We start from the raw sequence: 21,505 nt of genomic DNA, 5'->3' as shown, positions 1-21,505 counted from the left end.
TCTTTTTATGGATAGTGTCCACTCCTATTTCTTGGCCCTTAACGTTATATGGGGATGGACTGTATTTTCCCTCATGACAAAAAGACCAGGAAAATACGTAGTGCAATATTGTCAAGTAAATAATCACAAAGCTTTTATTACAATATCTCACTCACATGTAAAACAGAAATATAAAGCATATCACACCCCACTGGTGTATCACCGTGATCCCATACAACACTATTACCCTCCTTGAGATGGTGCAGGGAATAGGAAGTCCAGAGCTCCGGATCAAAGGTCCTCTGTATCCCCACTGATAGGTCTGGTTAGAAGGTTGCACAGAATCGGTCCCAAATTGGTGTCACTGGCTTAACGTGTTTCGGATCTTATCCTTCCTCAGAAGCCTATGTGACACTCCTAGTGTAGCTCCATATATACCCCCCTTAATCAGCCTATTTCATCAATTGCAGGGCTGGATTTCCCGCACAAACGGCTCCCATCACCTAACCAGTAGTGACAGAACCAGAAATGTTGCTACCGGAAGTCCTTCTGCGTTCCACATCGGCTACCTGACGGGAAGTGACGTCACCGGAACTGCATGTGCGTTCCACATGGTCACATGGCAGGAAGTGTAATGCCTGTAGTTTTTTTCTATGCCAGAGACCTTCCTGTGTAAAGTAAAGTGCTTCTTGTGCAGCCATTTTGTCCATATTGTCAATAGGAATAGTATATAAAATAGAAGCAGAAATAAATAGGTATTTAAAAGACAAGTAATAGAAATGGACATAATAAAAGAAATTGACCACAAAAATTACAATAGCATAAGACAAAATGGCTGCACAAGAAGCACTTTACTTTACACAGGAAGGTCTCTGGCATAGAGGAGCCTTGTGAGTCCTAAAAAAACACAAAAATAAGAAAAATACAATCAGCCCATGCAACTGCAATACATATACAGTATGTTGTCACATAACATTAACACCATTGCCATCATGGCATTTAGCTTTACATCCATTTAACAATGTAATGAGGCCAAAAACATATTAAAGTAACCTAAATACAAACCGAATGATTAGAAATCACTCATATGTAAACTACAACTTATATGCAGACTTTCTATACAGAAATAGGTACCTTAAAAACCATGCTTGTATTGTGGTGAATTCAATAGCTTAATGGAGTCACTATTGAAACCACCTTTGCATAAGAATGGATATCCGTAAGACATGCATTGTTAGTAGTGCCAAATTACTAGGCACAGTGTATTTTGTTTTTTACAATCTTTCTCATGCGATTCCACCAAGACCGGTCGTCATCGAACAGTTTTCCAATCAGGAGGTGATCATCCTGACACCAATGGATCCAGTTGAGCCTGCAGATGACACAGCAACAGGCAACATTGTGAAAACACAAGAATGGTCACACCACAGGCCAAACCCACACCTCACCCAATCCCCAACTGTTCAAGAAATTGCAAGGTCTTTGGAGAATTTTTGACAGGTTAATTTCATTAATACCCAAATAACACAAATGAATGCCATCAGCAGTCAGTCAGCTCTGTCAATTTGCTAAGGTAACCAGAGTTGCACAGGGTACGAGAACCAGAATGGCCCATAACATAGATATGCAGTTGTTGGAGTTTAGCCAGGCTATTAGGGGGCAAACAGAGGCACTTAACGAGCCTACAAAGAAAGCATGTGGGCCAAAGAGAGACATTGGCAGCTCCTACCACATCGACTGCTAGCAGACAAACAACCACCTCAACAACCTTTATCACCAACCAGTCCCACAAAGTGCTGTGTGCGAACACGTTCTGGTCTGGCTAAAGACCTAGGTAGGTTGCACACACCCTAAAAAATAATGTGTTTTTCACTATGTTACAATTTACATATTATTGATCACGTATCTGTGTTCATTAAATTTGGATTGCGAATTCAATTGTGTCTGTATTTTTTTTAAAGTAAGATAATTTATATGTGTGTGTATATAGGGCTTTAATTAGTGATAATGACCTTTTTCTGAGTTAAATGATGTTTTACAGTTATGTGCCACATTGTACTTACCAGTCTTAAGCAGGTCTTTTAGTTTGCGTTTTTTTTTTTTACTTTTCAAACTTGCAGCCTATTACATCCGGCGAATTTTATGTTTTTAATGGGAAACATTTGGATTGGGAGTTTGGAAGATGCAAGAAGTGGAAATGCGACTTTAGTGCAAGTTTGCATGCTCGCGCAGCCTATTACAAACTCGCACCTTTTAAAGACTCGCACCCTATTACATTTTGCCCAAGGGCTGTATTGACCACAGTCTGAAATTGTAAATTTTAAGACCTTTGACAAGAACTGAACAGACAAATCATCAGCATAAACCATGATTTTACACATTACCAGCCCACTGTCAATTAATCAGTTGATAATAGAAGTGGTGTAATAAAGTCACTATCAATCTTTCCGAAACACTGAGTTAATAACTGCATAACTGCAACATGAGTGCATGGTTCTGCAAGGGATACATTTAGGAAGCCGGCGGCCGCAATCCTGCCCGCCGGCTTCCCGAATCCTCTATCCCGCCTAGGGTTAAATGACAGGCGTCTAAATTCTAGACAAGAAGTACAGTACTTGCAGTTCCCGCGCTCCTCTGGAGTACAAGTCAAACTCAGGAAAAGTTAATAAATGAGAAAGTATCTTCGGAATAGATTCCTATGCTGTTCCTTTTCAAACGATTCAACCAGTAAATATGCCAAAATTCTTCAAAAATGTGTAAATGCTCCGATTCCCAATCTCCACACTCTCTGTTACGTCTTCCTCAACGGGATGCATATGGCCATCTGTGATTGCAGGTATGCGGGTGTCCTTACAGTACCTGGCAAATTGATAGAAGTCGGAGGGGTGCGCTGAGTATAGGGACACCCACTGCTGCCTTCTCATATCCATCCAACGATATGCAACATCAGGAACATTGATGCAGATCTTTCAGCCAGGCAGCTTCTGAGTCAAGTCTGACCTATCTCAAACACTGCGTCTCCGTATGAAGTGACCAATGACCAGATTGACCAGATGCAAGAACCAATGAAAACATGCCAACTTGTCCCTTTGTTATCCTTGTAACTTGTACTGTATATATGCTGTGTGCTGGGCTCAGTGTTCAGTCATTCTCCAGTTTGGGTGACCGCAGGATTCAGGATTGAAGGACTGCATACTGGGACCAGTAGTGCATGCGTATGTATCGGCTTGTACTTATATATCTCTTATTGCTTTTTATTCTAATTGTTAAATCTTTTCCTGTTTACATAAATAACTTTTTGTGCTTTGGAACCACACGATTGGACTGGAAAGCAATTCTTAAGCGACTTGCAGCGCTAAATAGCGACTAGTAGGAATTAATAAGCAATACTGACTGGTGCCATATTTAACAATAATAGTTATAGAGTTTGTTATTAAAAGCTAAAGTAAAAGGTTAGTTATTTTGGTGTGCAGAAATTCCCAGCCACTTATATATGTATATATAGATAGGGGAAGGGGGAGGTAGTGAAGGACTGATTGCACAGGAATATTGGTGGGTAAGAAAGATCGTTATAAAGCAATAAAGATAGAAGGTGCACCCTAGGAGTAAATTGTATATATCAGAGAGGAGAGAAGAAGGACTCCGTATGTGGGGCACACTCCTATAAAATTAACAAGCTATAAAAAATTAATTTTATTGATATTCATTAAAACAAATTATATGTATACAGTATATGTATTATAATGTATGGGCTCCAGTTATGTACTTCCCATTTTCTGTTACATTCCCCTACATTTATAAAAATTTTACAGCCCATAAATCATTCTAAACATTGTTTACAAGATAAAGTTGCACTATTTGTGAATTGATTTTTCCTTACACGCAGATCAGTACCTGCTTATAATGAGCAAACAGTAAATATGTGTAGAGATTATAGGCATGTATAGAGGAAAATATCTTCCATAAATAATAATTAATCTAATTCATCTATTGCTCAAATGATAACTGTATATATGAACTTTTTTTGTAAAAGTTTTTTGTTATGTTATTTTTTTTTTTTTCAATTCTTTATTTAGAAAGCTCACAGAAAGAAAAACATGGAAGAACACAAGTATGATAAACATTACAAATGAGCCATTTTTTAAAATGAAGTAATTAGCAATAAGCATATGAGGGGGGTCAGTAAAGGGGGGGTGGGAGGGTGTTGGGGGGGGGGAGAACAGGACTACCATGGGAGGCAAGATACCATAGAGAACACCAAATGCTAGACAAGAAGCATTATAAGGGAAGAAAAACGTGCCATTTGGAGAACAGCAGAGAAAAGTGTTCAGTTAATTAGGGGGATTTGTCACAAAGGAGTCGGATTGGGGGTAGAAGACTCAGCCACCCCTCATGCGTCAGATATGGGTAGTGAGCGTTGGGGGGCAGGTGTCGCGAAGTGTTATCGTATGAGAGCCATGGAGCCTAAACCTGAGAAAACATGACCTCTATCATGAAGATAGTAGGTAATATTTTCCATTTCCGCTATATGTCGGATTTGTGACTTTAGGGCAGAGAGAGTTGGCAGAAGAGGGTTTTTCCAATTACGGGCAATTAAACTTCTAAAAGCAACTAAAATGTGGGATAACAATTTAACAGAGCGGTTGCTAAGATCAGGAGGGGGGTAACTTAAAAGGAAGGTCCATGGGTCTTTCGGAATCGGATTTCCAAAGACAGTGTTCAGAAGAGCATGAACCGAGGTCCAGAAAGGCTCAAGAGTTGGGCAGGTCCACCAGATATGACTGAGGGTCATATCTGGGTCAAAATTATAGAAAGATACCCGAAGTCTATACGCTGGATTGGTGTAATTCTAGGGCATCTGGGATGTGCGCATGGATTGGGAGAAATAAGGTATCTAACCGATCACACATCCCAGGACATTCATTTTATAGCTTAAATAACAGAGTTATGTGAACATAACCCTATTTCATATAGATATTACACAGAGGAAATTGTGTACAGTTATATGTACTTTGGTTACAAGTTATATGGGCAGTGCTGGTATAGCTCCTGGGTTAATTCACAAGCCAGGAAGTTATCAGGGACTTGTTCATGAACTCACTATGGGGGTGAGGAAAGCTGATAAAAGGTGGGGGTGCATGTTGCTCTGTGTCAGACTTGGGGGATCAATTCTGAGGTGAAGCCTGAACCCACCGGCCAGGATAAGCAGAGTGTAATTCTGTGTAAATTTCCACATTTTCTTTTGAAATTGCAACACACATTTGTCTATGTAATCTGTAACCCTTTGTTTAGTAAATAAATTGTTCCTTTATATGTCTGTTTTCATATATGCTCAGAACCCAGACTTTGGGGAAGCTATTAGGTCGCTAATGTTACGCTATAACTATTATGTATTGCTAGAATCAGGGGAAACCAACTAACTTGAGTGCTAGTTTGTGTCGCAGAGTCTGCACAATTGTGATACACTTACTATAATAAAACATTGGGATTTAGGAACCAGATGGGGGCCCTTGACGGCTGCTGCAAGCTTCAATGTTTTGATCAAAATATGAACTAAATCCCCATACTTTATTATGATGAGGGCAGGGCTTCTGTGATTTTTGTTTAAACAATATGGTTACATACCACATTCTCCCCCATGGGCATGCTGGGCCGGGGGGCAGGGTACCAGTGTTTTAAATTCACCAGCTCTTTAAGGTTGAATGTTGTGCTGACATTTATGTTAACAGCTTATATATATTATATATGTCATTTCATCTATTTCAAAATATTCCATGGTTGCCGGTTATTTTAATTTCATATGTTTATATGTATTCATTATATTTTACCTTTATGTGGATTGTTATTTTTTCCCCTCCCCCTCTCTCTCACTATTTGTGGATTTTCACTTTTGTATTGTTCTGTTTAATGGATTTACATCCACTTCTCTTATGTATTTATGCTTTTGAAGATAGGATTCCCCAGGATTGACTGGGGACTCCTACAAAAGAGACCACAGTGCATTTATAGATGTACACCCAATATCAGTAACAGATTAATTAGGAGTACTCTGTTCACTATACAGCCAACAATGAGAATAAAATCTAAAGGATTCTTTTGCTGTGGCTTGTACATATGCTGTAGAGAAATTATACAAAGGAGAACAAAATCAGTGAAATAGGCAGATAAATGGCTATTAGAGACTTCTGTAATAATACAAAAAAATTTATTTACAGTGTTGAATGTGCCTGTGGTTTACATTACATCGGACAAACATCTAGACCCCTAAAAGTACGAATGAGTGAACAGCTAAGAAACATTAGAAAAGGATTGGAGAGCTATTCTCTCTCCAACCATTTTAAAATACACCATAAGTGTTCAACTTCTGATATCAAATGCTTTGCAGGTATCCAGTGGATCCAGTGGCCACTGGCGACAGAGAGCTTTGGCTAGTCAACTTCCTAATACAGGAATGAAAAAAAAATTATGAGTTTGGGACTTTGCAAGCAGGGGGTTTAAATCTAGATTTTGAGTGAAGTGGTTTTTATAAAAATGCTTCTCTGTTGTTTTTATTGTATTCTATTTAGTACTACATACCCGTGGCGAACATTTCGCCAATTTGTACCAGCGCCTCTTCCAGCTCCTAGAATGTCAGCTCGGGCAGGCCCAGCATGACACCACTCCAGGAAAGAACACACCATGGCAAAGTCCGATCATGCTCCCGCCAAGCTGGGGACCACCACCAGGGCGACCACTGAGGGCACCAGAGCCTCCGCACCATCCTCCACCATCTTGGAGCTCGGGGAGGGCAGGAGCTGTAACTGGGATGGGGGTAGGAATGTGCGCGTCCCGCTGTCCTCTCCGGCGCGAGCTGGGTCAGTTAGTCAGGGTGGCCGATGACAGTGCTGTGACAGCTCGTGTCTGTCCCTCACTTTTGTTGATTGTAATAACAAAAGCTGCAATTATAGGAAATTGGTATTTAATTATAGGAATTGGTATTTAAATGTAAAAGGATGTATCAAGACATTCACTGACAAGGTTTACCTTGAGAAAGACCCAAAGAGGGTTGGGACGCATTGGTGTCGGGAAGGAGTCCTGGGAGTGACTGTTTCCTGACAAACGGAGCCACTTTGGAGCTGTAATCATCGGGTGACCCATGTCTGGAGCGGGGATAACCTGCCCATATACATGCTTCTAACATCTGCTGGTAATTGCCTCGCATTCAGCCACTTCTGGGACATATGCAGTTATGAATGTGTTTTACTGGATATTTCACTATTTAAAATGGCGTGTCTTAAGAGATGTTTTGTGTAAATTAATTATTAAAACTGTACTACACTAATTAATATATATATATATATATATATATATATCGATATAGATCCTGCACTCACATCAAAGGAAAGTTCACATCAGTGGGGTGCTATCCAAGATCAGATTTTTGGACTGATCCATAAATATCTACACAATCTCCAGTCACCTGGATAGGAGCACTCTCCAGTAAGTCAATAAAAGTCTTTGTTCAATTCATAGTTTAATAAAAAATGAGTTGCCACATAAATAGTTGTCGACGTTTCGATTCCGATGGGAACCCTTTTCAAGACCAACAAACAATGCATAAATGCACCATGTGTATAAAATTCAAATTACATCTAGAGATGAAAATACAAAAAGAACAAACAAACATAATCAGTACACATACTAAAAGGTATCATAATACCAATAGAGCAGAAAAAAAATTATACACAGTGACACAGTCTCTCAGGCTCCATGTTCAATCCACAGAAAATCAAATATGTACTAGAGATATAAAGTAATTTAATGTATATATACATCCATACATACCAAGTAATTTTTCAACGGAGGAGGCTATAGGTGATCTAGAACTTCACAAGTTTCAACCACCTGCACACTGGGGCTATACTCCACAATGGTCCCAATATATATGCACCACAGATACCTATGTAATGACATTAGTGAAATGAGAACCTTCCAATATCAGAAATTGTGCTATAGAAAATACATGTCATATAAGTCAAAAGGTCACCCAGATGATTCCGCACGGCGAAGGTCTGGATACGTTAAGAAAGACACTGATTGATCAAGGTCCAAGTGGTGATACTCCCTCTTCAGAATTTGTGTTAGAACTGGCTGCCCTGGTTCTTTATAACAATCACTTCCATTATAAAGATGCGTTTTATATCCAATTAACAGGAACCACAATGGGTTCGAATCTGGCACCAGCTTACGCCAATTTATATATGGCTAGATATGAAGAAACGCATATTTTTCCTAATTATGGTCAATGGATAGTTTTCTATCGGCGTTTTATAGATGACATCTTTTTAATGTAGAAAGGGACCCCAGAGATGTTTGAGGATATGGTGATTCAGCTGAATGCACTAGAGTCCAATTAAATTCACTCATCAGGTCAACAATAGAGTTATAAATTTCCTTGATGTGACGATAACAAACAATGAGGGGACCATCAATACATTGTTGTATCGAAAAGATACTGATCGGAATATGGCCTTATTGACGACCAGCCACCATCCACCAGCACTCAAGGACAACTTACCAATTTCACAATTTTTACGTGTTTAATGCGGATTAACTCCAACTTAAACATCAGGGAAGATCAATTAGATGAAATGTCTGTCAGATTTCTTGAAAGGGGATATAGTCGGATGAAGTTGAATAAATGTCTTGCTAAAGCACGGTGTATTTACCAAAAGCAAATGGATAAGGAACCTCCGCAACATAAAAACAAACAACGCCTTATTTTTACAACGAAATTTGATAAGGGTGCCTATAAAACATCAAAAGCTTTAAAAGACCATTGGCACATTGTCGCATCTGATAACACGCTTCCATTCAAGAATTATGATCCACCTATGATGGCTTATAAACGTGGACCAAACCTTAAACAATTATTAATGAGACCTACTGTGTATCCTAGAGACGGTAAACCTATACCTGAGCTTATGAAACAGAAACCTGGCTGTTATTCCTGTGGGAACTGCATTACGTGTGCGTCTATGCTAACTGGATCGATGTTCCCCCATCCCCACACTGGTAAAAAGATCCACATTAAATATAAATTACATTGTATGATGGACTTCATAATTTATTATTTTACATGTCCTTGTGGATTATATTATGTGGGCTTTACATCAAGAAACTTCCGAGATAGAATGGCCAACCATAGGGCATCCATCCGCTCGGCCCTGTCTACTGGACACAGATAAACCGGTTGCCAGACATTTCTTGTTGCAAGGCCACCAAGTGGCGAGTCTCAAGTGTCGGCTAATTGACTGGATACCACCATCTACCATTGGGGGTGATAGGATCTCAGCCCTCAAGAAGCGAGAGAGCTTTTGGATCCATACGTTGGATACGGTAGCTCCACGTGGACTTAATGAGAATAATCCTCTTAATGTGTTTCTTTAAATCTAAACGCTGATGTGGGGTGGTTCACATTCAGTGGTTGGTGGTTATTATCTTGGCCATGTGGCTTGAATCTTATGGTGACAGATGAAATATACTATCATCTTTCGAGTTTTGGTGGTTTTTGAATAATTATTGGGTTTCACATTTCCTGTATATGCCCATTTTTATATGGCACTGTTGGAATGTCTGACCTTTTTCTGTTCAAACTATGTTTAGTCGGTGTCCTTTATTATTTTTTTCACATTTGGATATAGCACTTATACTAGCACTGTATATATGGTATTCCTACCACCTATTCTTTGCATGGGTATCACTTTTAATTAGCATCTCACTATTAGGTTCTGTTAGCACAGGTATCTTTGACTTATACTTTTGGGAACACACTGAGCTGCACAAATGGGTATGCACACTTTTTATTGGATAGATTTCTAACACCTTATCTATCTGCATGTAACCTATGGTAATTATCTATTATTGAATATTCTCACTATTGATTTGTGTCTACTATTTCTTTATATTAGTGTCCATTTTGTTCATACTGTGCTTTTCCATATGGTTGTCTATCTGTAATGTTGGTTTGTATTTATCACTGCATCTATACAGGCTCCAACAATCCAATTTTACAGTGTTACATCTGATCGAGTTATATGTTAGAATTTATACAGAGCCACACTCCCAAGGTGCCCCACTATTTGGTTAACTTTGTTTATGAACAAGTTAACAATATCGCGTAGACTGCTTCAATTGTGTACCATGTTCCCATGGTAACCGGCCGAATGCAGTGAGTCTGACGGGGTTGTTTATGTTCCGGCCCGGCTGAGACCATGTGACTCGATGTTGCTCTGTGACCACTTCCGCTAGGACGGGTATTTGAGCAGCCGGCTGGAGAGTTAGCACGTGTACAGCCTGCTGTCCCGGAGCTCAGTCGTCTTCCGGAGCATTGAAAACTTAGTGTGGTGCATTCATGGACCTGGTAAGCGCTTATATAGTTTGTTTGTATATCCATGGCCAGTATAATATGGCTATCTAAGATTGACTTTTAGCCATCTTGTTAGCTAACAGTGACCGCTGAATGCTTTTATTATATGACATGTAGGAACATGGTTACAGCGCTGGTCCTGTGTATAGTGTGCTCATACCATCGATATTTTATTATATAGGTATCTGTGATGTATGCCAACTGGGACATGTGTGGAGTGTAGCTCTGCTCAGATGTGAGGCTATGATACATGAAGTTGTTTGCCATACCAACCTGGTAAGCGCTGCATGTTTTTTCTGTGTACCTTTAGTAGGATACTATTGTGTGAGGCTGATTATGAACCCATTGTAGGCTATTACATCTGGGTGACCTTTTGACTTATATGATATGTATTTTCTATAGCACAATTTCTGATATTGGAAGGTACTCATTTTACTGATATGTCATTGCATAGGTATCTGTGGTGCATATACTGTATATTGGGATCATTGTGGAGTATAGCCCCAGTGTGCAGGTGGTTGAAACTTGTGAAGTTCTAGATCACCTATAGCCTCCTCTGTTGAAAAATTACTTGGTATGTATGGATGTATATATACATTAAATGACTTTATATCTCTAGTACATATTTGATTTTCTATGGATTGAACATGGAGCCTGAGAGACTGTGTCACTGTGTATTATTTTTTTCTGCTCTATTGGTATTATGATACCTTTTAGTATGTGTACTGATTATGTTTGTTTGTTCTTTTTGTATTTTCATCTCTAGATGTAACTTGAATTTTATACACATGGTGCATTTATGCATTGTTTGCCGGTCTTGAAAAAGGTTCCCATCAGAATCGAAACGTCAACAACTATTTATGTGGCAACTCATTTTTGATTAAACTATATTACCTTTGAATTGAACAAATACTTTTATTGACTTACTGGAGAGTGCTCCTATCCAAGTGACTGGAGATTGTGTAGATATATATATATATATATATATATATATATATATATATATATATATATGTCAGGTGGGTAGGAAACTGCAGTCAAGTGGCAATTAAAGAAAAATAGCTGGCAGGAAGCAGAAATTAAAAAAATTATTGATCACTTCTGTAAATTTGGTTACCAGGAAAAGCGAATACTATCAGGGTCATCTGCTTACAGTTTGTGCCGACTATGCACCTGGAAACAGTTGTGACCTATGCTTACGACCAGCTATGTGCCCATAGTTGTCTACATACCCTCACTCAACTTTATCCATTTGAGATTGCCCATTACAGCCCAGTTATGCGCCTAAATTCATACGATTCTGCATCTTGTACTTGCGTATGCTTGGCTCACGCCCATTTATCCATTGCTGTGCGTGGGTAGTAAAGCCAAGGTCATTTGCATATGTTTGCCCCCCAGGTTAAAGTTTACAGCCAGCCCCTGTCTGACAGTGTGCCGCTGCCGGCTCCCTCCCGCCAGCGTGTGCTGGGTGTTTGCAATTATTCTGTCCGGGACTACAACTCCCAGAACCCCCACCCTGACACAGCAAAGGGAGCATTCCCGTCCCATTTACAGCATCCTCCTTACCACTGCATGCCTAATGACTGTGTGCCTCTATCAGATGTGTGCTCAGCAGCAGCTGCGGGAAGTTGGAGCTGTCCCATCATGTATACAGTGGCGTTGCCGGCCCTGTGCTGTATAATATAATGCTGCATTGCTGTCATTACATATGATAATGTGAACATGGTTTTTGCAAAGCCTGGGAGATCCCTCTTCTTCCAGCTGTTTCAGACATGCAGCTTGCAGTCACTCAGGAAATAGTACATATGTGCATATGTCCTATCTCTGGGCAGTGTAAGACCTGTCTATAGCTTTCAGTGACAGTCTATAGGGAGTGAGAGGTGCAGAGAGTGAGAGAGGAAAGGAGAGAGTAAGAGGTAGAGGGGATGAGAAAATGAAGCAGAGAATGGGTGGTGGAGGAGTTTACATAAAGAGGAGGGAGTGAGAGGTGCAGAAAAGAGAAAAGGAAGGAGGTAGTGAGAAAGGGTTAGAGATGAAAGGAAGGAATGAGAGATGGATGCATGACACGCAGCCATGCCCATTACAATGCATGCCCACGCCCATTTTTTCCAGCTCGCCTTCGGCACGTGCACACAGTATGTCTCCATACCCCCACTTCAAAATTCCCACTTCGACCACTGTACTGTATAGTATATACTCTCTTTTCTATTTTGAGACACTCCATATATGAAATACTGGACTTGAGATCCTCCCATCCTGCACAACTAGGTGCAGTGGGAACAGAAGATTTGTGTATAAATTGTAACGGAAGAAGCAATTCAGTTTCCATCCGATTTAGAAGCCCTGGCTAAGTGTTTTTTTTTTCATATCTTTTTTGGAGTATTAGCACAGTACTTACACCCAGTAATTACAGTGTCTCTCAACAGGCCTGCTGCCTGGTCCCCAGGTAGTGAGAGACAAACTAGCAACTAACACACCTTATAGCAGCCTCTAACAGGCCCCTTAAAAAGTGGGAGGCACATATAGAAACCGTTGTAATTCCTACACCGTTCACCTGATTTGGATGTAATTACCCTCAAATTAAACCTGAAAGTCTGCAGTTAAATCACATCTTGTTTGTTTCATTTCAAAGCCATTGTGGTAGTGAATAGAGGCCAAAATATGAAAATTCTGTCAATGTCCCAATATTTATGCCCCAGACTGTATAATATACAGCCATCAGCCTTAACATTAAAACCACCTGCCTAATATTGTGTAGGCCCCCTTCATGCCACAAAATCAGTTTGACTAATCAAGGCATGAACTTCACAAGTATCTGGCACCAAGACAGCAGCAGATCCTTTAAATCCTAAAAGTTGCGAGGTCCATTGCTGTGACTTGATTTTTCAGCACATCCCACAGATGCTTGTTCAGATTGAGATATTTGGAGGCTAAGTCTACACGTTGAAGTCATGTTCCTCAAACCATTCCTGAACAATTTTTGCAGTGTGGCAGAACACATTATCCTGCTGAAAGAGATCACTGCTATTAGGAATTACTGTTGCCATGAAGGGGTGTACTTGGTCTGTAATAATGTTTAGGTAGGAGTTACATGCCAAAGTAAGAGCCACATTAATACCAGGACCCAAGGTTTCCCAAAGCATCACACTGCTCCTGCTGGCTTGCCTTCTTTACATGTTGCATCCTGGTGCCATCACAGCAAGGGCCAAATGAAATAGGGTGAGAGTTTAGAAAATGTAAGAGTAAACTCTCACACTTTTTAATCTTGGCCAATGTAATAGAGTAGGAGAACATTTGCATGTTTTCAGACTAATAAAACTCACGATTTAAATTCTCATCCAGATGTTTTCCCATTTTGAAAATACAACTCGACCAATGTAATAGAGTGAGAGTTTACTGCTAAACTCTCACATTTTCTAAACTCTCACCCTATTACATTTGGCCCCAATTGTGAAATGGCTTTTCTTTATTGCAATGCACGTGCATAGGATGAGAGTCATAAAAGGCTTACAAGAACTCCCTTACAGTTCACATTTACAGAATGGGATGTAGTTCGGATACCATCGGGCACTATCCCGCCCGCTGACAGCCACATCCTAACATGGGACTAAAGATAGGCATCGAAATCCCGGCGCCTATCATTAGCCCCACTATTAAATCCCTACACCCGGCATACCTTATGAAGGTAAGCCGGGTGTCTTAGCGTGTCGCCAATGGAGGGGGAGGCTTAACGCTAGGGACCCCCGGGGGATGTATGGTTAGGCACTCCCCCTGGAGGCTTAGGGTAGGGAAAGGAGGGGTTAGTGTTCGGCACCATTAGGGGGGCTTAGGGTTAGGCACCCCCCCGGGAAGGTTAGGTTTAGGGTAGCGGGAAGGGGGGGATAGGTTTAGGCACTAACGGGGAGAGGTTTAGGGGGGAGAGGGGAGAGTTAGGGTACTTACCGGATGGTGTCAGAATTACGACCCGTCTAGCTGCCGCTGTCGGTATTTGATCCGGCGGCTAAACAGCCGCCGGCATTACATACCGATTCCTTACAGAATATATATACATTGCTTAAACACGTCATTAAAAATATAACAAATTACATGTCTTCAAGCATGAAAGTAAATAACACATTTAAATAGACAAGTAAGGAGTCTTAGCTCCTAAGGTCAAACTTGAGTATGTGACCTTTACCTCCTGAAAAGCCTATGTCAAGCTAAAAATAGCTAGCATCTAACACATACCAATACTAAAACCCATGCTATTTAGCTCAATACATGATCTCATATTAATCCCTTATATATCCCTAAACTACAAATTATTTAATCCAGCAAATAATTATATTTATATTATGCAACAAATATACTGTATCACCATTTTTTTGCCAAGATAAATGATAGACACACACCCAGTCGCCCACATGATGTAAAAAAACACATGATTCATCAGACGAAGCCACCTTCTTCCATTGCTTCATGGTCCAGTTCTGACACTCACATGCCCATTGTAGGTGCTGTTGTCGGTGGACAGGGGTCAGATTGGGTATACTACGCAGCCCCATATGCAGCAAGCTGTGAAGCAATGAGTATTCTAACACCTTTCTATCATAGCCAGCATTAACTTTTTCAGCAATTTGTGTTACAGTAGCTCTTCTGTGGGATAGGACCAAATGGGCTAGCCTTTGCACTTCAAGCATTAATGAGCCTTGAGCGCCCATGACCCTGTCGCCGGTTCACCCACTGTCTTTCCTCAGACCACTTTTGGTAGGTACTAACCAATGCATACTGGGAACAGTGCTATGACCCAGTCATCTAGCCAGTACAATTTGACCCTTGTCAGATCCTCACGCTTTCCATTTTTCCAACACATCAACTTCAGGAACTGACTCTTCCCACCCCTTGACAGTGGCCAGTTCTTAGAGATAATCAATGTTGTTACTTGATCTGTCAGTGATTTTAATGTTATGTGTGTTAATGTATGCATGTGTATGTATATATTATATATACAGTATATATATTAAAAAGGGGGACACAAGTATATAAATAGGGTGTGTGAGTGAGTGTAGGGAGAATCACTACCACTGTGGGATGGGCGGAGACAAACTTTGGTGGTCTATGTATAAGTCAAATACTGTTTAATCATTAATGTGACATCAAAATAACACCATTATCAACAAGTTTTTCAAGTCCTGCATTGATAAAAATCATGCATGGAATCATAGCTAAAGCCTCCTGGCATCCAGACATGCACTGAGACAGTCTGTTTAGTAGATAATTGGACTGATTCTTAGAGGTATATTTACTAAAATGAGAGTTTTTAGAAGTGGAGATGTTGCCCATAGCAACCAATCAGATTCTAGCTATTATCTTCTAGAAGGTTCTAGTTAAATGTTAAGTAGAATCTGATTGGTTGCTCTGGGCAACATCTCCACTTCTAAAAACTCTCACTTTATTAAATATACCTCTTAGTTGGGAGCAAAGCAAAAAAGCAAGTATATTTGTATATGGAACTAACCATGTTCCATCGCAAGAGGTGAAACTACATTTTTTATGTATGCATGCCAGATAAATACTGGCAGCTTTTGCATGTAGCCCACAAATGCTGGGCAGCTTTATTTTTACACTGCAATTTAGGTTTGAGCTAGGACATGCCTCTCTCATATCTAACACTCTCCCCACATTTTACATCCAGAGGTTAAAGTGGGCAGGAACGGGGTGGAACTGAGGGCCTGATTCAGAGCCGCTCGCAAGCGGGCGCTCGTTCGCTCCGAGCGATGTTCGCACATCTACGCATGCATATGGGTCATAATGCGCATGCGCCAACCAGTCATTGCGGTCGGAAATCGTGCGCTCGCAAAATAGTGAATGCCTGCTAATTTGAGTGACAGAATGAGGCGTTTGTGGGTGGTAACAGGGGAAGGTGCTTGAAAACGGGGAGTGGAGATCCGAACGCAGGCGTGCCAAACGGTCAAAACGGGCGTTTTAAGGGTGTGCATAATTAACAAAGCAGCGTCATCGACCACGTCACTTGGTTGTCTTTTAGCCTGAACTGCTCACATGATTGCTTTAGGAAAATGCTACCACAAGCACTGCGAGCAGTTCATACGCCTTTCGATGTACTCGATTAATCTAATAAATAGCGGAGATGACGTATGATGCGAGCGGCCAGGGGGCGTCTTTACAAAATAGCGAGCGCATGTTTCGTTCGCTCGCTCAGACATAGAGGCGTCAACAGACCGCAAAGAGCGAGCGCTCTATTTAAATATCCGGCCCCTTTTTCTGAACGAGCGAGCGCAAATAGCGTCCGGCTCTGAATCAGGCCCTGAGTTCCATCACCTCTAATGGCAGGTGGAACTAGTTCCACCTCCACCAAGTCCCTGCACAGAAGTCCCACAGACAGAGAGCCACTCTATGTCTGCCTAGGGAGGCTCAATTTCTTCAGAGGTCCCTTATTCCAGAGAAACCAGCATATAGGTAAGGAAAGAAAAAAACATCAGGCATCCAAGTGACAAAGACTAGTTTATGGGGACCTCATAAAAAAAACTCAGAGGCACAGCAGAAAAATAACACTGATGATAATTTTTTTTTTCTTTTTAAGTGATCTAACATTGTAGTCTCAGCTGATGGCAGGAGTGCTAAAATAAAGCATCTAAAATGTATTTCACACTGTCATAGCCCCAAAAGCTTCTGGGACCTAGGCGGCCCCATGCCTAGGCGGGGGGCCATTCACTTTACTGTTTCCTATACACAATAATATGTGTGTAAAGAACAGTTTTCACACTTGTTTTGGCCTGTCAGACTAGCATGGCAGGGGGGTCGGACTCCCCCGCTCCCCACCGCTGGATCCCTTTGCACCCTGCCACGGACCCCGCTGGACCCCCGAACCCTGCCATGGACGCCACTGAACCCTCGCAATGCAAGCCGGACCCCCATGCACCCCAGCCTACGCCGCCGGACCGTGTGTGTGTGTATATATAATATATATATACATATATATATATACACGTGTATATATATGCATGTATATGCAGTGATCGCGACATACAGGAGGGGGATCCGTGGGTGTAGAGTGACTAGCAAGTCCCTCTGATATAGGCGGCTGCAGTAAGATTAGCTTCCAGCAGTCGCCTAGTGGGCATTTCTGACAGGTCGCATCAGATGCGACCATGTCAGGGAAAGCCCAGACTGGCATGGTCACATCTGATATGACTGTGCCAAGCAAGTGGTTAAAGATCCTCTAATAAATGATAAATAAGATGTGCTGGGCCCTATACATGCAGTATTCACAAAGGAGCATATTTTATTAACAATTTCCAAGGTAAATTAGTTACATATATTTTCATAAAGGTTTACAGGTAGAAAGAGACATTTTTATTGAATTATGACAAAAATAGTTTAAAATATTAAATCATGAAAACTAAGGGACACAATAGAAGGAACACAACCAGGAAAAGAACGGAAAGCAAACAAGTCAATCTTTAATACCAGACCTGAGTTTTTGACTATGAGCACATTTTTGAATCTGTGACTAGAGTTACTAATATGAATATATGACCCTTTGTGGATTATCGAACACTTATGCGATTAGTAAGGTAAAATCCAAGCCACATTTATTTCTAAAAAAAACATGCATAATGCGATACAGGGCCGGATTAAGGGGGGTGGCGAAAGGGGCGGTCGCGCTGGGGCCCCCACACAAAGAGGGCCCCTCACACAGGGTCAATGTGACCCTGCTGAGAACAGGTGTCCATGGGCACCTGATCCCGAGTGGAGACTCAGAAGCTGTTCTACTGCATGCAGCGCAGAGTGGCTCCCGAGTCCCCTCATCAGTGTCACGTGACACATGTCCGTGATGCTGAGGAGTAGACTCGGGAGCAGCTCTGCCGGGACATCAGGTGAGTCAGCGGCGGGGATGGAACAGTAGGCCCCGTGTGGCTTGGTGGCGTGGTAGGCTCCATTCCAGTGCTTTCTAAGCGTTGGAGGGGGTAGGCTTCATGTGGTTTGGGGGGGGGGGAAACAAGCTGTGCGTGAGGCTTTCGGGGGTGGGGTAGGCTCCGTGTGGCTTGGAGGTGTCCGCCCGCAATTTAGTTGCCGTGGGGCCCCCACAAGCCTTAATCCGGCCCTGATGTCATAGATAAAAGCAAAAAAGGTGAAATGTTGCGGGGTAAATAACTTTTATAGTCTTTGTAAAAATAGGCAAATAAAAATTATTTAGCAATAATTCTTGATAGAGTGCTGAAAAGATCCAAAGATATATTCCAGTAACTGCCTGAATGACATGCACAAATATCATGTATGTGACAAATTAAACAGAATGTCTTTAGGTCCAAAGATCTGTATGTCCATTACATCTCCTAACCGGCATATAAAATAAATATATCATGAGAAGAATTTTTAAGTACCTAGATAAGTCCTGAAGACTGTATATCCACTTAATGTGTAGCTGATTCATATTTTCCACATTCCAATATAAGGATCGTGATGCAGTGAGATCCCATATCTTAAAGAGAAGAAAGAAAAAGCCTTTGTGGATATAAATATCCCTCTAGCCCACTTATGTCAAACTGACAGCGCAGGGTAAAGCTGGGGAAGTATCAACACTGAGGCAGTCCCCTAGAGAGATAATAGAATACCTGATGACCTGTATGTGCTCAGTGGCAGCGGTCTAGCTGGTGGATTGTAGCATGTGCACAATGATTACTCCAGAAATGAATGCCATAAACTACATATCGCCCGGGGCTATAGATATATACACTCTTTTCAGTAATGCCATATATAAATTGTGGAGACTTATCATTTACATACCTCTGAGAGAATATTTGCCCTGCAGCCGCTGCGTGAACTCCTGCGAGTCTTCCCATATTTTAAAGGCAAAACCTGTTTTATGACTCTCTTTGGCGTGTATTATAACTTTATGTTTAGTGGCTGACAATCTATTCTATGTGGTATATGCCTGAATGAACCATATATGGTATTATCTCTTTATTATTTACCGAAAATGTTCACCCTTTTAGACCACGATACACATGGGTATATGATGGTTTGGTATCTATGGCCTGCATCTACAGGTCAGATGTTATCAGGCAATATAATATTATACAGTTATTCATTTGCTCAGATAACCACATAAATTTACTATCACATATTATTTGCCTGTTTGTTTTTACTATCACATATTATTTGTCTGTTTGTTTTTAGTTTGTTGTTATATTTTGTATCTTTGTGTGTCTAAAATACCATGTCACATTTTAATACATATCAATAAATGTTATGTATTATATAATAGTAGGGTGTCGTGTGTGCTCCAACAAGCGAATACTGTTTTTCCCAGCATTCTATTAATTTTTGTGAGGATTGATGGACTAATTGTTTCATTGATTTATTTCACTTATAGCAAACTGTTTCTCAGCTAATAAATCACCTATTTTTTAAGGAAGTGAGTAAAACGGGCTGATCATATCGCAGAGAATTGTAGTTATTGCTAATGATTTACAGATTTTATAACCAGAATTATGGGCAATTGTAATGAAATGTAGGTAAATGAATAATTATTGACCACAAAGTGTCAATTTGTAAAATATTTAATGTGCAATGCTTTATTTTGGTCATCGTAATAACTGTTTTAACAGGTGAAGATGTTTTATTTTGTATCTTAAAGCAAAGCGAAATAACAGACCTTTAAAACAATTTGAGTTTCATGGAGCAGCAGGCTGCTTTGCAGTGGTATCTTGGACAGTTGGCAATACAATGAATGCCCTCCTCTCTCTTGCACTCCATTTTTATATTTCATTATAAAAGTAGGGTCCACAAAAATACAGATTAGAGATTTTTAACCATTTTATAAACATCAGTTTTGCTTTTGTAGCTGTTTCTGATAAATCTTGAGTCCCTCTTGAGCGCTGTGTCTAGAATAACAAAATAAATATCTGCCTAACTATGCCTGATAACATTTCCAAGACATTGTAGCAGCAAAGAAAAACATGTATTTGTTCATGGAACACTTGCCACCTAGCAACAGCCTAACCTCCCGATTTGACCAGAGCCTCACGAAAATCAGGTACCGCTTCCGGCTCCCCAGAAAGGCAGACAAGCCTCCCGGTGGCCGCCGACCCCTCAAGTTCCCCCCCGCAGTTATAAAAGAATCCCCCGCAGTGGGGGGGGAGGGGGAAGCCAGTGATGCAATTCATTTTGGGCCCCTTCCCCTGCTTCACAATCCCGGTAATCTCTGCATTGTGTAGCGGGGCGGGGCCAAAATTATGCAATCTTGTGGCAATGTCATCCAATGCCGACCTTGCCCCCTTGCTTTGCCGGTCTGGCTACCCTCAGGGCAGCCAGAATGTCCGCAACCCTGAGCTGGTGGGTAAGTAGATAACAATCCTTTTAAAATACTCTCAAACAACTCAAAGCCACTTGCCCAGGGCATCTGGCACTGGCCATCTGGCTGTTCTGGCAAATGCCAGCACGGCCGATGGTCAGATGGGCCAGTCCAGCTGGCAAGAGGCCCGGCCAACAAAACCTGCCAAGGGCTGTTCTGCTTGGGGGCAGAGTTTCTGTATGTTTCGGCTGTGTTGTGATGTCATGACACCACATAGTAATGTACCCATGGGCATAAATACAATAGGTGCATGGGGTGCAGTTGCTATGGGCCAGAGTTGAGGGGGGACCAACTTTCTTGTCAAAGTTACATGTGTTATATACATTTTTCATAATTGAGTGGCAGTGGTGTAACTAGGGTATTTGGGACCCAGGGCATTATGAAAAATGGAGCCCATCCCTATGTGTGCATGCTGAAAAAGTGGACATGGCACATGCCACAAGGGGCGTGCGTGGCCACGGAAAAAATTGGGACTTGACAACATGACAGACCACCATTTCTCGTCACTCTGGGAACATTCCTTTCCATTCCATGTGCACCTTAATGCCCCCTGTAGTAGTGGCGCTCTTGCAATGCCCACTGTAGTGCCCCTTATAGACATGTCCCCAGTAGCAGTGTCCCTTATGCAGTGCCTCATGTAGTAGTGCCCCAGTAGTGCCCCTTATACAGTGCCCCCAGTAGTGGTTCCCCCTATGCACTGGGGGAGTGGTGGTTCCCCCTTATACAGTGCCCCCAGTAGTGGTCCTCCTATGCTGTACCCC

The 21,505-nt window shown here is 41.3% G+C and overlaps 1 protein-coding gene across 4 annotated transcripts in view; it reads left to right on the top strand.

Moving 5' to 3' along the window:
- The window catches only part of LOC148481576 (NACHT, LRR and PYD domains-containing protein 3-like), a 126,178-nt gene that overhangs the window by 30,023 nt on the left and 74,650 nt on the right, over positions 1-21,505 (top strand). The gene's annotated exons all lie outside the window — the stretch shown is intronic.

This window comes from Taudactylus pleione, unplaced genomic scaffold (genome assembly GCF_031769625.1).
Source record: "Taudactylus pleione unplaced genomic scaffold, aTauple2 ptg000573l, whole genome shotgun sequence".
In the NCBI taxonomy this organism is placed as follows: Eukaryota; Metazoa; Chordata; class Amphibia; order Anura; family Myobatrachidae; genus Taudactylus; species Taudactylus pleione.
Note: the sequence above shows the minus strand (reverse complement) of the source record. Positions and strands in the feature narration are given on the sequence as shown.